The sequence below is a fragment of the Symphodus melops genome (genome assembly GCF_947650265.1).
Source record: "Symphodus melops genome assembly, chromosome: 2".
In the NCBI taxonomy this organism is placed as follows: Eukaryota; Metazoa; Chordata; class Actinopteri; order Labriformes; family Labridae; genus Symphodus; species Symphodus melops.
The window spans coordinates 25,258,761-25,276,793 of NC_136692.1; positions in this window are offsets into that span (position 1 = coordinate 25,258,761).

Consider the following 18,033-nt stretch of genomic DNA (forward strand, 5'->3'; position numbering starts at 1 on the left):
CTTGAGACAGTCCAGAAATTAGCCAGGACAACTGGGGACACTTCCAAGAACCCATTTGAGACAGTTCAGGAACATGCTGAGACAACCTGAGACACTACGAGGGACTGGTTTGAGAGACCAAAGTTCAGGTTTGGGAAAAAATGATGTTTGACCCACATCCTACCTGTTATTATTGAGAAGGTGGGGTGTATGACCTTGTCCCGTCCATTTTTTTTGCAGTCTATGGCCCGGATATGTGAATGCTAGGTAAGCAAGCTAATAACGTTTACAGTAACGTGATTACTAAAATATAATTTCTGGCAATATTCATAACCAAAGTCTAAAATGGAATTAAATGGGACACAGCTAGTGTGTATTACATTTTGGGTTGTTTACATTTATATAATAGAAAGTGGCCTTTGATCTATGATGTCACAGGTCGGAATCTTAAACCTTAGACAGAGGCTGATTAATGTGACTGACTGACTTAGTTAGGACGTCAGTATAGACATTGACCGGTATAGTGATGACATATTTTTGTTGGCCAAGAAATGGCGCCGGTGGTTCCTAAGAGAATTCGCCTATGGGATTTTTGCATTGGATTTTGGATGATTGCAGAAAATAAGCTGTGTCAAACACACATTTCTGATGCATACTTTTTTGTTCAGCTGCATAACCTTTACAGATGAACACCATTGTTATGAAGTTTGAAGAGTTAATGCAGTTGAGAAAAGTAAAAAGCTAACTTTATGCTATAACGAACTACACCGCGATGGGTTGATTTCAACAAGTCCCCAAATCTATAGGACCGTAGAAGTCGTCTGTCATGTAATACGACCAATAGGAGCGTTTCCCAAATTAGCGCCCCAACCAGGGAACGTGGAAATGCCAGTAAATCTTCACCCTGCACCGTCACACTGCTTGATGTGCTTACCAAGGTAAGTGGTAATTAACTATTAAGTTAGCTAGCTTGGACTTAGGTTTGGGTTAGGGGTCAAACGTCATTCGATAACAAACACACATTCACCGGATCAAGGTTATTTATACGTCCGCGAGAGGTCACTTGCATCTAAAATGTAAATATGGGTCGTAATTTGACGCTTGCACAAACAACCAGTGGAGTCGTATAGGTTGGAGGACAGGCTCGTTGATTTTGACGTCACGACTGTGCTTCATCGATCTAATCAGCGGTTTTGACAAGTTCGCGAAACCGTAGCTTATTAAGTTGTTTTTTAACCTAATATTTACAAGAGCACTGAAAAACATGACTAAAGGCTGTAAGGTGGATCAGAGATGAGTTCCCTGCGTGACAACATTTAATCTCCCCGACAACCACTGTAGTTTCAGTTAGCTACTTTTTAGCAACTGCCGTTTTAAGTTGTTGTTAGCGTCTCTGTGTTTCCCTCCGTGCTTTCGTCTTTTATTTTTGGACTTTCGAGATTCAGTAACTAAGTAAGTTTTTGTTTTTGCCTTTTTGTTTAAATAAATATTTTTTTGTCCAATATCTGCACTTGGGTCGAGTTAGCTCTTTCAACTCGTGACATATATCTCTCCATGGAGGAGGTTTAAAGAAACATTTCACGCCCGAACACCTCTGCTAATGCAAGTGTCGGCAACAGAGATAGTGCCAACTCTTTCATTCACCTGAGCAAAGCGTTGTCTTCTGCCCCACAGAATAACACTGAGGAAATAATAGACAAAAACATCAGAGAGTATGAACCTTTGGAGCCAAGTTGCCTGAGACAGTCCAGGAATAAACTGAGATGACTTGGGACTCATCCAGGGACAGACCAGGAATCAAATGAGACAGTACAGGAATCACTTCAAAAAACTGAAGACACTACAAGGGACCAACTTGAGACAGTCCAGAAATTAGCCAGGACAACTGGGGACACTTCCAAGAACCCATTTGAGACAGTTCAGGAACATGCTGAGACAACCTGAGACACTACGAGGGACTGGTTTGAGAGACCAAAGTTCAGGTTTGGGAAAAAATGATGTTTGACCCACATCCTACCTGTTATTATTGAGAAGGTGGGGTGTATGACCTTGTCCCGTCCATTTTTTTTGCAGTCTATGGCCCGGATATGTGAATGCTAGGTAAGCAAGCTAATAACGTTTACAGTAACGTGATTACTAAAATATAATTTCTGGCAATATTCATAACCAATGTCTAAAATGGAATTAAATGGGACACAGCTAGTGTGTATTACATTTTGGGTTGTTTACATTTATATAATAGAAAGTGGCCTTTGATCTATGATGTCACAGGTCGGAATCTTAAACCTTAGACAGAGGCTGATTAATGTGACTGACTGACTTAGTTAGGACGTCAGTATAGACATTGACCGGTATAGTGATGACATATTTTTGTTGGCCAAGAAATGGCGCCGGTGGTTCCTAAGAGAATTCGCCTATGGGATTTTTGCATTGGATTTTGGATGATTGCAGAAAATAAGCTGTGTCAAACACACATTTCTGATGCATACTTTTTTGTTCAGCTGCATAACCTTTACAGATGAACACCATTGTTATGAAGTTTGAAGAGTTAATGCAGTTGAGAAAAGTAAAAAGCTAACTTTATGCTATAACGAACTACACCGCGATGGGTTGATTTCAACAAGTCCCCAAATCTATAGGACCGTAGAAGTCGTCTGTCATGTAATACGACCAATAGGAGCGTTTCCCAAATTAGCGCCCCAACCAGGGAACGTGGAAATGCCAGTAAATCTTCACCCTGCACCGTCACACTGCTTGATGTGCTTACCAAGGTAAGTGGTAATTAACTATTAAGTTAGCTAGCTTGGACTTAGGTTTGGGTTAGGGGTCAAACGTCATTCGATAACAAACACACATTCACCGGATCAAGGTTATTTATACGTCCGCGAGAGGTCACTTGCATCTAAAATGTAAATATGGGTCGTAATTTGACGCTTGCACAAACAACCAGTGGAGTCGTATAGGTTGGAGGACAGGCTAGTTGATTTTGACGTCACGACTGTGCTTCATCGATCTAATCAGCGGTTTTGACAAGTTCGCGAAACCGTAGCTTATTAAGTTGTTTTTTAACCTAATATTTACAAGAGCACTGAAAAACATGACTAAAGGCTGTAAGGTGGATCAGAGATGAGTTCCCTGCGTGACAACATTTAATCTCCCCGACAACCACTGTAGTTTCAGTTAGCTACTTTTTAGCAACTGCCGTTTTAAGTTGTTGTTAGCGTCTCTGTGTTTCCCTCCGTGCTTTGGTCTTTTATTTTTGGACTTTCGAGATTCAGTAACTAAGTAAGTTTTTGTTTTTGCCTTTTTGTTTAAATAAATATTTTTTTGTCCAATATCTGCACTTGGGTCGAGTTAGCTCTTTCAACTCGTGACATATATCTCTCCATGGAGGAGGTTTAAAGAAACATTTCACGCCCGAACACCTCTGCTAATGCAAGTGTCGGCAACAGAGATAGTGCCAACTCTTTCATTCACCTGAGCAAAGCGTTGTCTTCTGCCCCACAGAATAACACTGAGGAAATAATAGACAAAAACATCAGAGAGTATGAACCTTTGGAGCCAAGTTGCCTGAGACAGTCCAGGAATAAACTGAGATGACTTGGGACTCATCAAGGGACAGACCAGGAATCAAATGAGACAGTACAGGAATCACTTCAAAAAACTGAAGACACTACAAGGGACCAACTTGAGACAGTCCAGAAATTAGCCAGGACAACTGGGGACACTTCCAAGAACCCATTTGAGACAGTTCAGGAACATGCTGAGACAACCTGAGACACTACGAGGGACTGGTTTGAGAGACCAAAGTTCAGGTTTGGGAAAAAATGATGTTTGACCCACATCCTACCTGTTATTATTGAGAAGGTGGGGTGTATGACCTTGTCCCGTCCATTTTTTTTGCAGTCTATGGCCCGGATATGTGAATGCTAGGTAAGCAAGCTAATAACGTTTACAGTAACGTGATTACTAAAATATAATTTCTGGCAATATTCATAACCAAAGTCTAAAATGGAATTAAATGGGACACAGCTAGTGTGTATTACATTTTGGGTTGTTTACATTTATATAATAGAAAGTGGCCTTTGATCTATGATGTCACAGGTCGGAATCTTAAACCTTAGACAGAGGCTGATTAATGTGACTGACTGACTTAGTTAGGACGTCAGTATAGACATTGACCGGTATAGTGATGACATATTTTTGTTGGCCAAGAAATGGCGCCGGTGGTTCCTAAGAGAATTCGCCTATGGGATTTTTGCATTGGATTTTGGATGATTGCAGAAAATAAGCTGTGTCAAACACACATTTCTGATGCATACTTTTTTGTTCAGCTGCATAACCTTTACAGATGAACACCATTGTTATGAAGTTTGAAGAGTTAATGCAGTTGAGAAAAGTAAAAAGCTAACTTTATGCTATAACGAACTACACCGCGATGGGTTGATTTCAACAAGTCCCCAAATCTATAGGACCGTAGAAGTCGTCTGTCATGTAATACGACCAATAGGAGCGTTTCCCAAATTAGCGCCCCAACCAGGGAACGTGGAAATGCCAGTAAATCTTCACCCTGCACCGTCACACTGCTTGATGTGCTTACCAAGGTAAGTGGTAATTAACTATTAAGTTAGCTAGCTTGGACTTAGGTTTGGGTTAGGGGTCAAACGTCATTCGATAACAAACACACATTCACCGGATCAAGGTTATTTATACGTCCGCGAGAGGTCACTTGCATCTAAAATGTAAATATGGGTCGTAATTTGACGCTTGCACAAACAACCAGTGGAGTCGTATAGGTTGGAGGACAGGCTCGTTGATTTTGACGTCACGACTGTGCTTCATCGATCTAATCAGCGGTTTTGACAAGTTCGCGAAACCGTAGCTTATTAAGTTGTTTTTTAACCTAATATTTACAAGAGCACTGAAAAACATGACTAAAGGCTGTAAGGTGGATCAGAGATGAGTTCCCTGCGTGACAACATTTAATCTCCCCGACAACCACTGTAGTTTCAGTTAGCTACTTTTTAGCAACTGCCGTTTTAAGTTGTTGTTAGCGTCTCTGTGTTTCCCTCCGTGCTTTCGTCTTTTATTTTTGGACTTTCGAGATTCAGTAACTAAGTAAGTTTTTGTTTTTGCCTTTTTGTTTAAATAAATATTTTTTTGTCCAATATCTGCACTTGGGTCGAGTTAGCTCTTTCAACTCGTGACATATATCTCTCCATGGAGGAGGTTTAAAGAAACATTTCACGCCCGAACACCTCTGCTAATGCAAGTGTCGGCAACAGAGATAGTGCCAACTCTTTCATTCACCTGAGCAAAGCGTTGTCTTCTGCCCCACAGAATAACACTGAGGAAATAATAGACAAAAACATCAGAGAGTATGAACCTTTGGAGCCAAGTTGCCTGAGACAGTCCAGGAATAAACTGAGATGACTTGGGACTCATCCAGGGACAGACCAGGAATCAAATGAGACAGTACAGGAATCACTTCAAAAAACTGAAGACACTACAAGGGACCAACTTGAGACAGTCCAGAAATTAGCCAGGACAACTGGGGACACTTCCAAGAACCCATTTGAGACAGTTCAGGAACATGCTGAGACAACCTGAGACACTACGAGGGACTGGTTTGAGAGCCCAAAGTTCAGGTTTGGGAAAAAATGATGTTTGACCCACATCCTACCTGTTATTATTGAGAAGGTGGGGTGTATGACCTTGTCCCGTCCATTTTTTTTGCAGTCTATGGCCCGGATATGTGAATGCTAGGTAAGCAAGCTAATAACGTTTACAGTAACGTGATTACTAAAATATAATTTCTGGCAATATTCATAACCAAAGTCTAAAATGGAATTAAATGGGACACAGCTAGTGTGTATTACATTTTGGGTTGTTTACATTTATATAATAGAAAGTGGCCTTTGATCTATGATGTCACAGGTCGGAATCTTAAACCTTAGACAGAGGCTGATTAATGTGACTGACTGACTTAGTTAGGACGTCAGTATAGACATTGACCGGTATAGTGATGACATATTTTTGTTGGCCAAGAAATGGCGCCGGTGGTTCCTAAGAGAATTCGCCTATGGGATTTTTGCATTGGATTTTGGATGATTGCAGAAAATAAGCTGTGTCAAACACACATTTCTGATGCATACTTTTTTGTTCAGCTGCATAACCTTTACAGATGAACACCATTGTTATGAAGTTTGAAGAGTTAATGCAGTTGAGAAAAGTAAAAAGCTAACTTTATGCTATAACGAACTACACCGCGATGGGTTGATTTCAACAAGTCCCCAAATCTATAGGACCGTAGAAGTCGTCTGTCATGTAATACGACCAATAGGAGCGTTTCCCAAATTAGCGCCCCAACCAGGGAACGTGGAAATGCCAGTAAATCTTCAACCTGCACCGTCACACTGCTTGATGTGCTTACCAAGGTAAGTGGTAATTAACTATTAAGTTAGCTAGCTTGGACTTAGGTTTGGGTTAGGGGTCAAACGTCATTCGATAACAAACACACATTCACCGGATCAAGGTTATTTATACGTCCGCGAGAGGTCACTTGCATCTAAAATGTAAATATGGGTCGTAATTTGACGCTTGCACAAACAACCAGTGGAGTCGTATAGGTTGGAGGACAGGCTCGTTGATTTTGACGTCACGACTGTGCTTCATCGATCTAATCAGCGGTTTTGACAAGTTCGCGAAACCGTAGCTTATTAAGTTGTTTTTTAACCTAATATTTACAAGAGCACTGAAAAACATGACTAAAGGCTGTAAGGTGGATCAGAGATGAGTTCCCTGCGTGACAACATTTAATCTCCCCGACAACCACTGTAGTTTCAGTTAGCTACTTTTTAGCAACTGCCGTTTTAAGTTGTTGTTAGCGTCTCTGTGTTTCCCTCCGTGCTTTGGTCTTTTATTTTTGGACTTTCGAGATTCAGTAACTAAGTAAGTTTTTGTTTTTGCCTTTTTGTTTAAATAAATATTTTTTTGTCCAATATCTGCACTTGGGTCGAGTTAGCTCTTTCAACTCGTGACATATATCTCTCCATGGAGGAGGTTTAAAGAAACATTTCACGCCCGAACACCTCTGCTAATGCAAGTGTCGGCAACAGAGATAGTGCCAACTCTTTCATTCACCTGAGCAAAGCGTTGTCTTCTGCCCCACAGAATAACACTGAGGAAATAATAGACAAAAACATCAGAGAGTATGAACCTTTGGAGCCAAGTTGCCTGAGACAGTCCAGGAATAAACTGAGATGACTTGGGACTCATCCAGGGACAGACCAGGAATCAAATGAGACAGTACAGGAATCACTTCAAAAAACTGAAGACACTACAAGGGACCAACTTGAGACAGTCCAGAAATTAGCCAGGACAACTGGGGACACTTCCAAGAACCCATTTGAGACAGTTCAGGAACATGCTGAGACAACCTGAGACACTACGAGGGACTGGTTTGAGAGACCAAAGTTCAGGTTTGGGAAAAAATGATGTTTGACCCACATCCTACCTGTTATTATTGAGAAGGTGGGGTGTATGACCTTGTCCCGTCCATTTTTTTTGCAGTCTATGGCCCGGATATGTGAATGCTAGGTAAGCAAGCTAATAACGTTTACAGTAACGTGATTACTAAAATATAATTTCTGGCAATATTCATAACCAAAGTCTAAAATGGAATTAAATGGGACACAGCTAGTGTGTATTACATTTTGGGTTGTTTACATTTATATAATAGAAAGTGGCCTTTGATCTATGATGTCACAGGTCGGAATCTTAAACCTTAGACAGAGGCTGATTAATGTGACTGACTGACTTAGTTAGGACGTCAGTATAGACATTGACCGGTATAGTGATGACATATTTTTGTTGGCCAAGAAATGGCGCCGGTGGTTCCTAAGAGAATTCGCCTATGGGATTTTTGCATTGGATTTTGGATGATTGCAGAAAATAAGCTGTGTCAAACACACATTTCTGATGCATACTTTTTTGTTCAGCTGCATAACCTTTACAGATGAACACCATTGTTATGAAGTTTGAAGAGTTAATGCAGTTGAGAAAAGTAAAAAGCTAACTTTATGCTATAACGAACTACACCGCGATGGGTTGATTTCAACAAGTCCCCAAATCTATAGGACCGTAGAAGTCGTCTGTCATGTAATACGACCAATAGGAGCGTTTCCCAAATTAGCGCCCCAACCAGGGAACGTGGAAATGCCAGTAAATCTTCAACCTGCACCGTCACACTGCTTGATGTGCTTACCAAGGTAAGTGGTAATTAACTATTAAGTTAGCTAGCTTGGACTTAGGTTTGGGTTAGGGGTCAAACATCATTCGATAACAAACACACATTCACCGGATCAAGGTTATTTATACGTCCGCGAGAGGTCACTTGCATCTAAAATGTAAATATGGGTCGTAATTTGACGCTTGCACAAACAACCAGTGGAGTCGTATAGGTTGGAGGACAGGCTCGTTGATTTTGACGTCACGACTGTGCTTCATCGATCTAATCAGCGGTTTTGACAAGTTCGCGAAACCGTAGCTTATTAAGTTGTTTTTTAACCTAATATTTACAAGAGCACTGAAAAACATGACTAAAGGCTGTAAGGTGGATCAGAGATGAGTTCCCTGCGTGACAACATTTAATCTCCCCGACAACCACTGTAGTTTCAGTTAGCTACTTTTTAGCAACTGCCGTTTTAAGTTGTTGTTAGCGTCTCTGTGTTTCCCTCCGTGCTTTCGTCTTTTATTTTTGGACTTTCGAGATTCAGTAACTAAGTAAGTTTTTGTTTTTGCCTTTTTGTTTAAATAAATATTTTTTTGTCCAATATCTGCACTTGGGTCGAGTTAGCTCTTTCAACTCGTGACATATATCTCTCCATGGAGGAGGTTTAAAGAAACATTTCACGCCCGAACACCTCTGCTAATGCAAGTGTCGGCAACAGAGATAGTGCCAACTCTTTCATTCACCTGAGCAAAGCGTTGTCTTCTGCCCCACAGAATAACACTGAGGAAATAATAGACAAAAACATCAGAGAGTATGAACCTTTGGAGCCAAGTTGCCTGAGACAGTCCAGGAATAAACTGAGATGACTTGGGACTCATCCAGGGACAGACCAGGAATCAAATGAGACAGTACAGGAATCACTTCAAAAAACTGAAGACACTACAAGGGACCAACTTGAGACAGTCCAGAAATTAGCCAGGACAACTGGGGACACTTCCAAGAACCCATTTGAGACAGTTCAGGAACATGCTGAGACAACCTGAGACACTACGAGGGACTGGTTTGAGAGACCAAAGTTCAGGTTTGGGAAAAAATGATGTTTGACCCACATCCTACCTGTTATTATTGAGAAGGTGGGGTGTATGACCTTGTCCCGTCCATTTTTTTTGCAGTCTATGGCCCGGATATGTGAATGCTAGGTAAGCAAGCTAATAACGTTTACAGTAACGTGATTACTAAAATATAATTTCTGGCAATATTCATAACCAATGTCTAAAATGGAATTAAATGGGACACAGCTAGTGTGTATTACATTTTGGGTTGTTTACATTTATATAATAGAAAGTGGCCTTTGATCTATGATGTCACAGGTCGGAATCTTAAACCTTAGACAGAGGCTGATTAATGTGACTGACTGACTTAGTTAGGACGTCAGTATAGACATTGACCGGTATAGTGATGACATATTTTTGTTGGCCAAGAAATGGCGCCGGTGGTTCCTAAGAGAATTCGCCTATGGGATTTTTGCATTGGATTTTGGATGATTGCAGAAAATAAGCTGTGTCAAACACACATTTCTGATGCATACTTTTTTGTTCAGCTGCATAACCTTTACAGATGAACACCATTGTTATGAAGTTTGAAGAGTTAATGCAGTTGAGAAAAGTAAAAAGCTAACTTTATGCTATAACGAACTACACCGCGATGGGTTGATTTCAACAAGTCCCCAAATCTATAGGACCGTAGAAGTCGTCTGTCATGTAATACGACCAATAGGAGCGTTTCCCAAATTAGCGCCCCAACCAGGGAACGTGGAAATGCCAGTAAATCTTCACCCTGCACCGTCACACTGCTTGATGTGCTTACCAAGGTAAGTGGTAATTAACTATTAAGTTAGCTAGCTTGGACTTAGGTTTGGGTTAGGGGTCAAACGTCATTCGATAACAAACACACATTCACCGGATCAAGGTTATTTATACGTCCGCGAGAGGTCACTTGTCTCTAAAATGTAAATATGGGTCGTAATTTGACGCTTGCACAAACAACCAGTGGAGTCGTATAGGTTGGAGGACAGGCTCGTTGATTTTGACGTCACGACTGTGCTTCATCGATCTAATCAGCGGTTTTGACAAGTTCGCGAAACCGTAGCTTATTAAGTTGTTTTTTAACCTAATATTTACAAGAGCACTGAAAAACATGACTAAAGGCTGTAAGGTGGATCAGAGATGAGTTCCCTGCGTGACAACATTTAATCTCCCCGACAACCACTGTAGTTTCAGTTAGCTACTTTTTAGCAACTGCCGTTTTAAGTTGTTGTTAGCGTCTCTGTGTTTCCCTCCGTGCTTTCGTCTTTTATTTTTGGACTTTCGAGATTCAGTAACTAAGTAAGTTTTTGTTTTTGCCTTTTTGTTTAAATAAATATTTTTTTGTCCAATATCTGCACTTGGGTCGAGTTAGCTCTTTCAACTCGTGACATATATCTCTCCATGGAGGAGGTTTAAAGAAACATTTCACGCCCGAACACCTCTGCTAATGCAAGTGTCGGCAACAGAGATAGTGCCAACTCTTTCATTCACCTGAGCAAAGCGTTGTCTTCTGCCCCACAGAATAACACTGAGGAAATAATAGACAAAAACATCAGAGAGTATGAACCTTTGGAGCCAAGTTGCCTGAGACAGTCCAGGAATAAACTGAGATGACTTGGGACTCATCCAGGGACAGACCAGGAATCAAATGAGACAGTACAGGAATCACTTCAAAAAACTGAAGACACTACAAGGGACCAACTTGAGACAGTCCAGAAATTAGCCAGGACAACTGGGGACACTTCCAAGAACCCATTTGAGACAGTTCAGGAACATGCTGAGACAACCTGAGACACTACGAGGGACTGGTTTGAGAGACCAAAGTTCAGGTTTGGGAAAAAATGATGTTTGACCCACATCCTACCTGTTATTATTGAGAAGGTGGGGTGTATGACCTTGTCCCGTCCATTTTTTTTGCAGTCTATGGCCCGGATATGTGAATGCTAGGTAAGCAAGCTAATAACGTTTACAGTAACGTGATTACTAAAATATAATTTCTGGCAATATTCATAACCAAAGTCTAAAATGGAATTAAATGGGACACAGCTAGTGTGTATTACATTTTGGGTTGTTTACATTTATATAATAGAAAGTGGCCTTTGATCTATGATGTCACAGGTCGGAATCTTAAACCTTAGACAGAGGCTGATTAATGTGACTGACTGACTTAGTTAGGACGTCAGTATAGACATTGACCGGTATAGTGATGACATATTTTTGTTGGCCAAGAAATGGCGCCGGTGGTTCCTAAGAGAATTCGCCTATGGGATTTTTGCATTGGATTTTGGATGATTGCAGAAAATAAGCTGTGTCAAACACACATTTCTGATGCATACTTTTTTGTTCAGCTGCATAACCTTTACAGATGAACACCATTGTTATGAAGTTTGAAGAGTTAATGCAGTTGAGAAAAGTAAAAAGCTAACTTTATGCTATAACGAACTACACCGCGATGGGTTGATTTCAACAAGTCCCCAAATCTATAGGACCGTAGAAGTCGTCTGTCATGTAATACGACCAATAGGAGCGTTTCCCAAATTAGCGCCCCAACCAGGGAACGTGGAAATGCCAGTAAATCTTCAACCTGCACCGTCACACTGCTTGATGTGCTTACCAAGGTAAGTGGTAATTAACTATTAAGTTAGCTAGCTTGGACTTAGGTTTGGGTTAGGGGTCAAACATCATTCGATAACAAACACACATTCACCGGATCAAGGTTATTTATACGTCCGCGAGAGATCACTTGCATCTAAAATGTAAATATGGGTCGTAATTTGACGCTTGCACAAACAACCAGTGGAGTCGTATAGGTTGGAGGACAGGCTAGTTGATTTTGACGTCACGACTGTGCTTCATCGATCTAATCAGCGGTTTTGACAAGTTCGCGAAACCGTAGCTTATTAAGTTTTTTTTTAACCTAATATTTACAAGAGCACTGAAAAACATGACTAAAGGCTGTAAGGTGGATCAGAGATGAGTTCCCTGCGTGACAACATTTAATCTCCCCGACAACCACTGTAGTTTCAGTTAGCTACTTTTTAGCAACTGCCGTTTTAAGTTGTTGTTAGCGTCTCTGTGTTTCCCTCCGTGCTTTGGTCTTTTATTTTTGGACTTTCGAGATTCAGTAACTAAGTAAGTTTTTGTTTTTGCCTTTTTGTTTAAATAAATATTTTTTTGTCCAATATCTGCACTTGGGTCGAGTTAGCTCTTTCAACTCGTGACATATATCTCTCCATGGAGGAGGTTTAAAGAAACATTTCACGCCCGAACACCTCTGCTAATGCAAGTGTCGGCAACAGAGATAGTGCCAACTCTTTCATTCACCTGAGCAAAGCGTTGTCTTCTGCCCCACAGAATAACACTGAGGAAATAATAGACAAAAACATCAGAGAGTATGAACCTTTGGAGCCAAGTTGCCTGAGACAGTCCAGGAATAAACTGAGATGACTTGGGACTCATCCAGGGACAGACCAGGAATCAAATGAGACAGTACAGGAATCACTTCAAAAAACTGAAGACACTACAAGGGACCAACTTGAGACAGTCCAGAAATTAGCCAGGACAACTGGGGACACTTCCAAGAACCCATTTGAGACAGTTCAGGAACATGCTGAGACAACCTGAGACACTACGAGGGACTGGTTTGAGAGACCAAAGTTCAGGTTTGGGAAAAAATGATGTTTGACCCACATCCTACCTGTTATTATTGAGAAGGTGGGGTGTATGACCTTGTCCCGTCCATTTTTTTTGCAGTCTATGGCCCGGATATGTGAATGCTAGGTAAGCAAGCTAATAACGTTTACAGTAACGTGATTACTAAAATATAATTTCTGGCAATATTCATAACCAATGTCTAAAATGGAATTAAATGGGACACAGCTAGTGTGTATTACATTTTGGGTTGTTTACATTTATATAATAGAAAGTGGCCTTTGATCTATGATGTCACAGGTCGGAATCTTAAACCTTAGACAGAGGCTGATTAATGTGACTGACTGACTTAGTTAGGACGTCAGTATAGACATTGACCGGTATAGTGATGACATATTTTTGTTGGCCAAGAAATGGCGCCGGTGGTTCCTAAGAGAATTCGCCTATGGGATTTTTGCATTGGATTTTGGATGATTGCAGAAAATAAGCTGTGTCAAACACACATTTCTGATGCATACTTTTTTGTTCAGCTGCATAACCTTTACAGATGAACACCATTGTTATGAAGTTTGAAGAGTTAATGCAGTTGAGAAAAGTAAAAAGCTAACTTTATGCTATAACGAACTACACCGCGATGGGTTGATTTCAACAAGTCCCCAAATCTATAGGACCGTAGAAGTCGTCTGTCATGTAATACGACCAATAGGAGCGTTTCCCAAATTAGCGCCCCAACCAGGGAACGTGGAAATGCCAGTAAATCTTCACCCTGCACCGTCACACTGCTTGATGTGCTTACCAAGGTAAGTGGTAATTAACTATTAAGTTAGCTAGCTTGGACTTAGGTTTGGGTTAGGGGTCAAACGTCATTCGATAACAAACACACATTCACCGGATCAAGGTTATTTATACGTCCGCGAGAGGTCACTTGCATCTAAAATGTAAATATGGGTCGTAATTTGACGCTTGCACAAACAACCAGTGGAGTCGTATAGGTTGGAGGACAGGCTCGTTGATTTTGACGTCACGACTGTGCTTCATCGATCTAATCAGCGGTTTTGACAAGTTCGCGAAACCGTAGCTTATTAAGTTGTTTTTTAACCTAATATTTACAAGAGCACTGAAAAACATGACTAAAGGCTGTAAGGTGGATCAGAGATGAGTTCCCTGCGTGACAACATTTAATCTCCCCGACAACCACTGTAGTTTCAGTTAGCTACTTTTTAGCAACTGCCGTTTTAAGTTGTTGTTAGCGTCTCTGTGTTTCCCTCCGTGCTTTCGTCTTTTATTTTTGGACTTTCGAGATTCAGTAACTAAGTAAGTTTTTGTTTTTGCCTTTTTGTTTAAATAAATATTTTTTTGTCCAATATCTGCACTTGGGTCGAGTTAGCTCTTTCAACTCGTGACATATATCTCTCCATGGAGGAGGTTTAAAGAAACATTTCACGCCCGAACACCTCTGCTAATGCATGTGTCGGCAACAGAGATAGTGCCAACTCTTTCATTCACCTGAGCAAAGCGTTGTCTTCTGCCCCACAGAATAACACTGAGGAAATAATAGACAAAAACATCAGAGAGTATGAACCTTTGGAGCCAAGTTGCCTGAGACAGTCCAGGAATAAACTGAGATGACTTGGGACTCATCCAGGGACAGACCAGGAATCAAATGAGACAGTACAGGAATCACTTCAAAAAACTGAAGACACTACAAGGGACCAACTTGAGACAGTCCAGAAATTAGCCAGGACAACTGGGGACACTTCCAAGAACCCATTTGAGACAGTTCAGGAACATGCTGAGACAACCTGAGACACTACGAGGGACTGGTTTGAGAGACCAAAGTTCAGGTTTGGGAAAAAATGATGTTTGACCTACATCCTACCTGTTATTATTGAGAAGGTGGGGTGTATGACCTTGTCCCGTCCATTCTTTTTGCAGTCTGTGGCCCGGATATGTGAATGCTAGGTAAGCAAGCTAATAACGTTTACAGTAGCGTAATTACTAAAATATAATTTCTGGCAATATTCATAACCAAAGTCTAAAATGGAATTAAATGGGACACAGCTAGTGTGTATTACATTTTGGGTTGTTTACATTTATATAATAGAAAGTGGCCTTTGATCTATGATGTCACAGGTCGGAATCTTAAACCTTAGACAGAGGCTGATTAATGTGACTGACTGACTTAGTTAGGACGTCAGTATAGACATTGACCGGTATAGTGATGACATATTTTTGTTGGCCAAGAAATGGCGCCGGTGGTTCCTAAGAGAATTCGCCTATGGGATTTTTGCATTGGATTTTGGATGATTGCAGAAAATAAGCTGTGTCAAACACACATTTCTGATGCATACTCTTTTGTTCAGCTGCATAACCTTTACAGATGAACACCATTGTTATGAAGTTTGAAGAGTTAATGCAGTTGAGAAAAGTAAAAAGCTAACGTTATGCTATAACGAACTACACCGCGATGGGTTGATTTCAACAAGTCCCCAAATCTATAGGACCGTAGAAGTCGTCTGTCATGTAATACGACCAATAGGAGCGTTTCCCAAATTAGCGCCCCAACCAGGGAACGTGGAAATGCCAGTAAATCTTCACCCTGCGCCGTCACACTGCTTGATGTGCTTACCAAGGTAAGTGGTAATTAACTATTAAGTTAGCTAGCTTGGACTTAGGTTTGGGTTAGGGGTCAAATGTCATTCGATAACAAACACACATTCACCGGATCAAGGTTATTTATACGTCCGCGAGAGATCACTTGCATCTAAAATGTAAATATGGGTCGTAATTTGACGCTTGCACAAACAACCAGTGGAGTCGTATAGGTTGGAGGACAGGCTAGTTGATTTTGACGTCACGACTGTGCTTCATCGATCTAATCAGCGGTTTTGACAAGTTCGCGAAACCGTAGCTTATTAAGTTGTTTTTTAACCTAATATTTACAAGAGCACTGAAAAACATGACTAAAGGCTGTAAGGTGGATCAGAGATGAGTTCCCTGCGTGACAACATTTAATCTCCCCGACAACCACTGTAGTTTCAGTTAGCTACTTTTTAGCAACTGCCGTTTTAAGTTGTTGTTAGCGTCTCTGTGTTTCCCTCCGTGCTTTGGTCTTTTATTTTTGGACTTTCGAGATTCAGTAACTAAGTAAGTTTTTGTTTTTGCCTTTTTGTTTAAATAAAAAATTTTTTATCCAATATCTGCACTTGGGTCGAGTTAGCTCTTTCAACTCGTGACATATATCTCTCCATGGAGGAGGTTTAAAGAAACATTTCACGCCCGAACACCTCTGCTAATGCAAGTGTCGGCAACAGAGATAGTGCCAACTCTTTCATTCACCTGAGCAAAGCGTTGTCTTCTGCCCCACAGAATAACACTGAGGAAATAATAGACAAAAACATCAGAGAGTATGAACCTTTGGAGCCAAGTTGCCTGAGACAGTCCAGGAATAAACTGAGATGACTTGGGACTCATCAAGGGACAGACCAGGAATCAAATGAGACAGTACAGGAATCACTTCAAAAAACTGAAGACACTACAAGGGACCAACTTGAGACAGTCCAGAAATTAGCCAGGACAACTGGGGACACTTCCAAGAACCCATTTGAGACAGTTCAGGAACATGCTGAGACAACCTGAGACACTACGAGGGACTGGTTTGAGAGACCAAAGTTCAGGTTTGGGAAAATATGATGTTTGACCCACATCCTACCTGTTATTATTGAGAAGGTGGGGTGTATGACCTTGTCCCGTCCATTTTTTTTGCAGTCTGTGGCCTCGATATGTGAATGCTAGGTAAGCAAGCTAATAACGTTTACAGTAACGTAATTACTAAAATATAATTTCTGGCAATATTCATAACCAAAGTCTAAAATGGAATTAAATGGGACACAGCTAGTGTGTATTACATTTTGGGTTGTTTACATTTATATAATAGAAAGTGGCCTTTGATCTATGATGTCACAGGTCGGAATCTTAAACCTTAGACAGAGGCTGATTAATGTGACTGACTGACTTAGTTAGGACGTCAGTATAGACATTGACCGGTATAGTGATGACATATTTTTGTTGGCCAAGAAATGGCGCCGGTGGATCCTAAGAGAATTCGCCTATGGGATTTTTGCATTGGATTTTGGATGATTGCAGAAAATAAGCTGTGTCAAACACACATTTCTGATGCATACTTTTTTGTTCAGCTGCATAACCTTTACAGATGAACACCATTGTTATGAAGTTTGAAGAGTTAATGCAGTTGAGAAAAGTAAAAAGCTAACTTTATGCTATAACGAACTACACCGCGATGGGTTGATTTCAACAAGTCCCCAAATCTATAGGACCGTAGAAGTCGTCTGTCATGTAATACGACCAATAGGAGCGTTTCCCAAATTAGCGCCCCAACCAGGGAACGTGGAAATGCCAGTAAATCTTCACCCTGCACCGTCACACTGCTTGATGTGCTTACCAAGGTAAGTGGTAATTAACTATTAAGTTAGCTAGCTTGGACTTAGGTTTGGGTTAGGGGTCAAACGTCATTCGATAACAAACACACATTCACCGGATCAAGGTTATTTATACGTCCGCGAGAGGTCACTTGCATCTAAAATGTAAATATGGGTCGTAATTTGACGCTTGCACAAACAACCAGTGGAGTCGTATAGGTTGGAGGACAGGCTAGTTGATTTTGACGTCACGACTGTGCTTCATCGATCTAATCAGCGGTTTTGACAAGTTCGCGAAACCGTAGCTTATTAAGTTGTTTTTTAACCTAATATTTACAAGAGCACTGAAAAACATGACTAAAGGCTGTAAGGTGGATCAGAGATGAGTTCCCTGCGTGACAACATTTAATCTCCCCGACAACCACTGTAGTTTCAGTTAGCTACTTTTTAGCAACTGCCGTTTTAAGTTGTTGTTAGCGTCTCTGTGTTTCCCTCCGTGCTTTCGTCTTTTATTTTTGGACTTTCGAGATTCAGTAACTAAGTAAGTTTTTGTTTTTGCCTTTTTGTTTAAATAAATATTTTTTTGTCCAATATCTGCACTTGGGTCGAGTTAGCTCTTTCAACTCGTGACATATATCTCTCCATG